Source organism: Corythoichthys intestinalis, unplaced genomic scaffold (assembly GCF_030265065.1).
Source record: "Corythoichthys intestinalis isolate RoL2023-P3 unplaced genomic scaffold, ASM3026506v1 HiC_scaffold_23, whole genome shotgun sequence".
In the NCBI taxonomy this organism is placed as follows: Eukaryota; Metazoa; Chordata; class Actinopteri; order Syngnathiformes; family Syngnathidae; genus Corythoichthys; species Corythoichthys intestinalis.
The window spans coordinates 4,700,496-4,709,307 of NW_026651592.1; the positions used below are offsets into that span (position 1 = coordinate 4,700,496).

Here is an 8,812-nt window from a genome sequence, read left to right on the forward strand (position 1 = left end):
ATGTTTTCTAAAATGTGAATTAATAAACACTTATAAACATTTGGCTTTGTCAACAAACTATCTCTGATGTTTTTCTCTTTGAATACATAAACATGGATTAATTAATGCTAATAACAGTTAGCTTCATCATCAAAACATCACTAAACTGATGTTTTTCTCTTTAAATACATAAACTTAAATTGATTAATGCTAATGACATTTACCTTTGTGATCAAAATGTCACTAAATTGAAATTAATTAACGCTAACATAATTTAGCTCAGTCATTAAGATATCACCAAACTAATATGTTTGCTCCTTAAATACAGAAACACGAATGAATTAATGCTAATAACAGTTTGCTACGAATGAATTAATGCTAATAAAAGTTAGCTTCGTCATCAACATATCACTAAACTGATGTTTTTCTCTTTAAATACATAAACATGAATTAATTCATGCTAATAACAGCTTCATCATCAAAATATCACTAATGTTTTTTTTTTTCTTTAAATACATAAACTCGAATTAGTTAATGGTAACATTTAGCTTTGTCATCAAAATATCACTAACTGATGATTTTCTTTTTAAATGCATACATTGCAATTAATTACTGCTAAGATAATTTAGCTTAGTCACTAAAATATCACCAAACTAATATCTTTTCCCCTAAAACACAAAAACATGTATTAATTAATGTTAATAACATTTAGCTTAGTCATTAAAATATCTCTAAACTGATGTTTTCTCAAATGTGAATTAATAAACGCTAACAACATTTAACTTTGTCAACAAAATATCTGGTTTTCTCTTTAAATACATAGCCTAATCTTGAATTAATTAATGCCAAGAACATTTAGCTTTGTCAACAAAATAGCACTAAAATTATATGTTTTTCTCTTAAAATGCATACACTGGAATTAATTGAAGTGCCTGTGACACAAAAAAGCATGTTTTTTTCATATAACATGTGGCATTTTATGCTCTTGAATGAAAAGGACCGCTTGGATGTGTGTGGAAGCGATCGATGTATTTATTCCATTTTTTGTATCCCTTGCTACGAAAATGAAGACTTCCGGGCTCCGGCCATGGTCTCGGATTGAAGAAGAAGGCGAATGTGACGTCAGCGAACTAACCATCATCACAATACAGCCATTCGTAGTGAATGCAGAAGGACTGCAGATTCAGCTGATTTTGTGGATTAATTTTTTGCGTCATGACAGCCCAATGTGCTGCAGGCTTTTGTTGCTACACCAGGGAGAGTGGTGTGAGACTTTATGGATTTCCAAACGATCCTGTTCACCACCTCTGTCTCCCCGGTGACGAGCTCAACCTGCCTGCCGTGGCTGCAGCAGAACGACGAGCTGAAACTTGCTCGCCGCAGGGAGCTGGCCGATCGGTGAAGACAAGCACCACCCCCCCTCGCCGTGTGTGACATGAGTTGGGGTAGTCTTGTATGTTTTTTTTTATTTTCGAAAGGCAAGGAGGAGACATGGAAGAGTCGTTCGGTTTGGGTTAGCATGTCGCCTAGCTCTCACTCCTCGTTTTGTTTACTCTCTTTCCTCCGTCTCCGAAGCCGAGGCAGGGAAAAGACAAAAGCCGGACTAACTCCGGTGGCATAAAATACCTTTTGGGAGGTTTAAGAAGTCGGCAGTTTTTGGCAGTAATTTAGCCTTGTCTTACTGACTAAATACACTTTTAACATTTCATATTCCATTTAGCACAAGACTATTATTTATGACCATACAACTTATTTAGCAATTGAGGAAAAATACTTAGATTAAAAGAATATCCTGTAAAAATATTGGCGTAGATAGATAAAAACAATGATAAAATTTTGCTACTCTCTGTCACATTTTCCTTGTTCTGAATCTTCCTCCTCCATTGGGCTGAATTCTAAATCAGCTGAAAGCGTTACTCTGCCGACGTCATCCTCCAGCTGGGGACGCTAGAGCGCTATAATGACAGGCGGGGCTAAACGGCAGATTAAAAGACTAATTTCTCGTCATCTGCGCTTTGCCAAATTGTTGTATATAGTCGAATCGTCTCAAAATATGATTTTAATTAAAAGAATAATGCTATTTAAGATTATTTTTATGGTGTCACAGGCATTAATGCTAATAACATTTAGCTTACTTGTTAAAATGGCATTAAATTGATATGTTTTCCTCTTTATATAAATAAACTTGAATTAATTACTTCTAACAACATTTAGCTTGGTCATCAAAATATCATTAAACTGACATATTTTTCTGTTTAAATTAGGGCTGTCAAAATTATCGCGTTAACGGGCGGTAATTAATTTTTTAAATTAACCACGTTACAATATTTGACGCAATTAACGCACACGCCCCGCTCAGATTAAAATGACAGATGTGTAATGTAAACTTGTTACTTGTTACCTGTTTTTTGTTGTTTGGCGCCCTCTGCTGGCGCTTGGGTCCAAATGATTTTATGGGTCTGGGGAGTGAGCATGGTGGATGACATCAACAATGGCGAGCTGCTAGTTTATTTTTTGATTGAAAATTTTACAACTTTTAATAAAACAAAAACATTAAGAGGGGTTTTAATATAAAATTTCTATAACTTGTACTAACATTTATCTTTTAAGAACTACAAGTTTTTCGATCCATGGATCGCTTTAAGAGAATGTTAATAATGTTAATGGCATCTTGTTGATTTATTGTTATAATAAACAAATACAGTACTTATGTACCGTATGTTGAATATATATATCCGTCTTGTGTCTTATCTTTTCATTCCAACAATAATCTACAGAAAAAAATGGCATATTTTATAGATGGTTTGAAATGCGATTAATTACGATTAATTAATTTTTAAGCTGTAATTAACTCGATTAAAAATTTTAATCGTTTGACAGCCCTAGTTTAAATACATAAACTTCTACACTAGCAAATGTTGCCCTACAGCTAACTTATGAAGAGTGCATGTTTCCTAAACCTGATGTGGGTGTGCTGGGTGGGGGGCTTCCTTCCATGTTTTCTGTACATGAGCTTAAGTGGAAAAAGTTTGGCTCTCCGACCATCCCACTTGCTTCCCGCCTGAGGCAGGCAACCGATTGCGAAGGAGTGCTTGCTGCACCTCGAGTGCAGATGTGGAATTCTTTTCCCCTTTTTTTCCCCCTAAGCCCTCCAGGAGGCTGCCTAGCATTGTCAGTGCATGCCTGGAAAAAGCTGGTGCTCCAAACTGGAAGCCTTTCAAGCCCTGCCCATGTTTAGGCCACACTTCATGACTTCAGCGCAAAGTGACCAATACATTCCGCTTTTTTAGCTCCACAATGTTCACACTGTACGGAAAGGGGAGGAGAAAAATTCCATTTGGGAATCCTGGTTTTGGACTAAAAAGGCGCCGTTCATTAAGTGGAGCAGAGGCAGCGTCTCCATTTTTGGAGTCATTAGTGGGGCGGAGGGAAAAGCAAAGCTCAATACTGACATGTCACAAGATACCAAGTTAGTGTCAGAATGGAGAAAGCAACAACAGGAGAAAACAAGTCAGCTTTTCCACTTTAAACAAGGACTTGACGCATGCCAATGTATCATTATTGACAATTTTAGCTAGAACGTACGTGATTATTAGACAATTTTTAAAAACATGAATAGTATTGTATTTAGAAGTTAAATACAACTGAACTTTACTGAGTGAAAATAAGTTGAAATGTCAGCTCCAGTGAATCCACTCTTCACTGTCTTATACGAATAACGTAAGCATTTTTACGTACTAACAAAAAAAGAAAATGGAAACATTTCAACTCCATGAAATCCTTTCTTTCCCGTGATATTAAAAAAAATAAAAAATAAAACGTAAGCATTATTTTGTACTACGAAAAAACAAAAACTTGTACGCTCCATAAATTCTTTTCTTTTCCGTCAAACGGACAACGTTAGCATTATTACGTATTCCGAAGAAATGAAATGGAAAACAAGTCAGATCCACAAAGTCTTTTCTTCGCAGTTGTATCCAAAAACGCCACTATTATTACGTACTACGATGAAAAATAATTGGAAACATGTGAAGGAGATGAGAGAGGAAAACAAGCCGAATATAGGGAATAAGAGATAAACAATGCCTTCTTATCACGGAAGCCCAACTAACTGAGCAAGATTGACGCTGACAAGCCCGTGTCTGTACCACCAAGTCTCGCACTCACTTCTCCCGGACAGTCCAGAACAAATAGCAGGATGCTCTGTCCCCAACACAAGGAAAATCAGAGAACACCCGATATCCAATTGATAACACGACTGAAAAAACTCCAACAGCCCCTTTGACGCTGAGGTGGCAAAATCACCAACCCTCGTTGCCCGGACAACAGCACCTCCCGAATCCTCCTGTCCAATCCACAAACAGACAATAATCCTAAACACACTCTTCTTCCTGCCCACAGCCCGCCCTGGGAGAGCCTTTAAAACACTGAATGTCCAATTAAGCGTTGTTATTTTTCTCGAGAACCTTTTGTTGATGTGTGATAGGGTGACCTTGCCTCCCTGCCTGAGTCTTTCTGTTCCGCCTTGCTGTTTTGATCGCTGTTGACCCGAATAAAATTGTCAACTTGTTCCCGGTGAGCCTTATTTAAACCTTGTAAAGACCTTTTAAGACTAGGGTGAACGCGCGGAGTTTGCCCTTCTAGCCACATTGTCGGAGTCCCGCTGGCCCGGGTCGTTGGAGCTGCGCCAGCGCGGGTCCGGCGCTTAAGCTAGAAGGTCAGATTCCTTCACATGCCAGCGCCATATACCTTTATTCACTGTCGTATACGAATAACGTACGCAGCATTACTAACTATGAAGAAAAAGGCTAAAACATGTCAGCTCCTTAAAAATATTACTTGTCAGTTGTATACGAAAAAATGTAACCATTATTACGTACTACGAAGAAACCAAACGGAAACACGTAAGCGTCACAAAATTCTTTGTTGTTATTTGTATGTCTATTGTTCTCTTCATTTTACATTCTTAAGCTAGTGCGATATATAGTCCAAGTACGGTGTATACGAACAATGCAAGCATTATTACATACTGTGACATAAAAAAATAGAAACATCCCTTCCTACGCTGGCGACGTAACCCGATTTTCCGCCTAAATTGGAATTAACCCTTTATATGACCCTAAATACCTCCTAAATCTCAAAATAACTAGCCAAAAACATGTATTATACATCATATTAATAAAATAAAGTCAAAAATAAGATCGCGGCCGGCCCCAAAATGGAGGACGAGACACTGCTATGCAACAAAAAAAAAATAAAAAAGAAACACCTGTTGTTTAGGCTACAATTATCCGAAAAACTGTTAATATGTGATGCTAACAAATGCTTATTTAGCCTCTTGTTCTCCAGCTTACTATTACAGTGGTACCTCTACTTACGAACGTCCCTACATACAGAATTTTCATGTTAAGACATGCCTCAATGGTAAAATCTTGTGAAGAAAAATATTTCAGGAAACGAAAGACAAAAATATAGTGTGGGTGGTACTCGCAGCTCCCAGAGTTTACCGAACGTAATATACTTATAGCTGCTCTGCCATTGGCTATTGCCTTGCATTCCTGGCATCCAATTGGCTGAGAGGGACCTCTACTGTATGTGTATATTCCAGCGTCCTCTTTATTCGCGTATATTAACTTTTATTCTTTACTCTATTATTGTTTTTTTTACATTATGCACCATTCAGACTTTATGTTTATTGTGCAGTAATCTAATTGTAACATGTATTTGTTCCACGTTTTGGTGCATTTTTATGCATTATAAAAGATTAATGTGTGAACTGTGGGGGGCTTGGAACAGAGTAGGGCATTTACATGGAAAACGCGTCTCTACTTATAGAATTTTCCTGTTACAAAACTAAAAATATGTACAGTGGAACAAATTAGTATTTAGTCAACCACCAATTGTGCAAGTTCTCCTACTTGAAAAGATTAGAGAGGCATGTAATTGTCAACATGGGTAAACCTCAACCGTGAGGGACAGAATGTGGAAAAAAAAAAACAGAAAATCAAATTGTTTGATTTTTAAAGAATTTATTTCCAAATTACAGTGGAAAATAAGTATTTGGTCACCTACAAAAAAGCAAGATTTCTGGCTGTCAAAGAGGTCTAACTTCTTCTAACGAGGTCTAACGAGGCTCCACTCGTTACCTGTATTAATGGCACCTGTTTTAACTCATTATCGGTATGAAAGACACCTGTCCACATTCTCAGTCAGTCATACTCGAAACTCCACTATGGCCAAGACCAAAGAGCTATCGAAGGACACCAGAGACAAAATTGTAGACCTGCACCAGGCTGGGAAGACTGACTCTGCAATAGGTAAAACCCTTAGTGTAAGAAATCAACTGTGGGAGCAATTATTAGAAAATGGAAGTCATACAAGACCACTAATAATCTCCCTTGATCTGGGGCTTCATGCAAGATCTCACCCTGTGGCGTCAAAATAATAACAAAAATCATAGCAAATAATAGCAAAAATCCCAGAACCACACATGGGGACCCAGTGAATGACCTACAGAGAGCTGGGACCACAGTAACAAAGGCTACTATCAGTAACACAATGCGCCGCCAGGGACTCAAATCCTGCACTGCCAGACGTGTCCCCCTGCTGAAGAAAGTACACGTCCAGGCTCGTCTGCGGTTCGCTAGAGAGCATTTGGATGATCCAGAATAGGACGGGGAGAATGTGTTATTGTCAGATGAAACCAAAATAGAACTTTTTGGTAGAAGCACAGGTTCTCGTGTTTGGAGGAGAAACAATACTGAATTGCATCCAAAGAACACCATACCCACTATGAAGCATAGGTGTGGAAACATCATGCTAAAGGGCTGTTTTTCTACAAACGAACCAGGACGACTGATCAGTGTAAAGGAAAGAATGAATGGGGCTCTGTATCGAGAGATTTTGAGTGAAAATCTCCTTCCATCAGGAAGAGCATTGAAGATGAGACGTGGCTTGGTCTTTCAGCATGACAACGATCCCAAACTCACAGCCATGGCAACAAAGGAGTGGCTTGGTAAGAAGCATTTCAAGGTCCTGGAGCGGCCTAGCCAATCTCCAGATCTCAACCCCATAGAAAATCTGTGGAGGGAGTTTAAAGTCCATGTTGCCCAACAACAGCCCCAAAACATCACTGCTCGAGGAGATCTGCATAGAGGAATGGGCCAAAATACCAGCAACAGCGTGTGAAAAGCTTGTGAAGAGTTACAGAAAACGTTTGGCCTCCGTTATTGCCAACAAAGGGTACGTAACAAAGTATTGAGATGAACTTTTGGTATTGACCAAATACTTATTTTCCACTCTAATTTGGAAATAAATTCTTTAGAAATCAAACAATGTGATTTTCTGGTTGTTTTTTTTTTCCATATTCTGTCTCTCATGGTTGAGGTTTAACCATGTTAATTACAGGCCTCTCTAATATTTTTAAGTGGGAGAACTTATACAATTAGTGGTTGACTAAATAGTTATTAGTTAATAGTTCGAAAAATAAACATTTCAAGTCAATAAAATCCTTTTTTTCACACTGATATAGGAAAAACGTACATATGATCATGCACTCCAAAGTTAGATAAAATTAACTTTTCACTATTTTTTTGTTTTATATCAAATCTGATTTTTCCAAACTTTAAACTCACAGTTCAATACAAAAACACAAAAATCTTTTTTTATTTTTACCTTTGACAAGGGCGCAAGCCTCAGCTGGGGTGAAAGGTGGAGGTAAAAGGAGAGTTCTTTTCGTTCCGTCTCCTGCGAGGTTTGATGTAGTTCTTGTCCTGATTTTTTTTTTTTTTTGCCCTCACTCCCACTTGGATGCTCCTCCTCCTCTTCTTCCTCCTCCTCCCCGGGGATGCCTGGCAACGCTAGCAGAAGCACAAAACACTCCAGAAGGAGGAATTAAAGAGGAGGGCCCGTGAAAAATTGCGTTTGGGCGGAGACCTTTTTTTTTTTTTTGTGAAAATGACACACGAGGTCTTCACATGACAACTTGCTACTGTGGAATCAAACGATTCCAGACGTATCACGTGGCTAGTAAAAGTCACTTTTTAAATGAGTTTATCTCTTGTTTCATTAGCTTCCAACCCTTCCACTTCAAACGGATTGGACGTCCAGAGCCGTCAGAAGCAGCCAACACAAATACAGTGTATCACAAAAGTGAGTACACCCCTTGCATTTCTGCAGATATTTAAGTATATCTTTTAATGGGACAACACTGACAAAATGACACTTTGACACAATAAAAAGTAGTCTGTGTGCAGCTTATATAATAGAGTTAATTTATTTTCCTCTCAAAATAACTCAAAATATAGCCATTAATCTCTAAACCCATGGCAACAAAAGTGAGTACACCTCATAGAAACTACAGTGCCCTCCATAATTATTGGCACCCCTGAAAAAGATTTGTTTTTTAGCTTCTAATATATATATTTTTTAATTCAAATAATATGGGACCTTAATGGAAAAAAGAGAAAACTCCAACCTTCAATACAAGTGCTTTCGTTCAGTGGGGGAAAAATCCCACATAAAGAAAAAATTATTTGACATCAAATAATGTGTGTCACAATTATTAGCACCCCTGGTGTTAATACGTTGTACAACCCCCTTTTGCCAACAAAACAAGGTCTGGGGACTGAGATGGCCATGGGAGGAGCTTGATTTTGTGTCTGGTGAACCGTTTCTGTGTAGATTTGGCCATATGTTTTGGGTCATTGTTTTGCTGAAAGACCCAGTGACGACCCATCTTCAGCTTTCGGGCAGAGGGCAACAGATTTTGATTTAAAATGTCCTGGTATTTCAAAGCATTCATGATGCCATGCACCCTAACAAGGTTCCCAGG

The 8,812-nt window shown here is 38.2% G+C and overlaps 1 protein-coding gene across 2 annotated transcripts in view; it reads right to left on the reverse strand.

The window, feature by feature from the left end:
• The window catches only part of LOC130911090 (EH domain-containing protein 2-like), a 30,330-nt gene extending 22,574 nt beyond the window's left edge, over positions 1-7,756 (reverse strand). Inside the window, exon 1 of one of the 2 annotated variants that reach the window (XM_057828800.1) lies at positions 7,654-7,756. The gene's annotated coding sequence lies outside the window, so the exon portion shown is untranslated. Of the gene's footprint in view, positions 1-2,380; positions 2,423-7,653 lie in introns of those variants that run through there. The other variant, XM_057828801.1, reaches the window with a different exon arrangement.
• Positions 7,757-8,812: the final 1,056 nt, after the last annotated feature.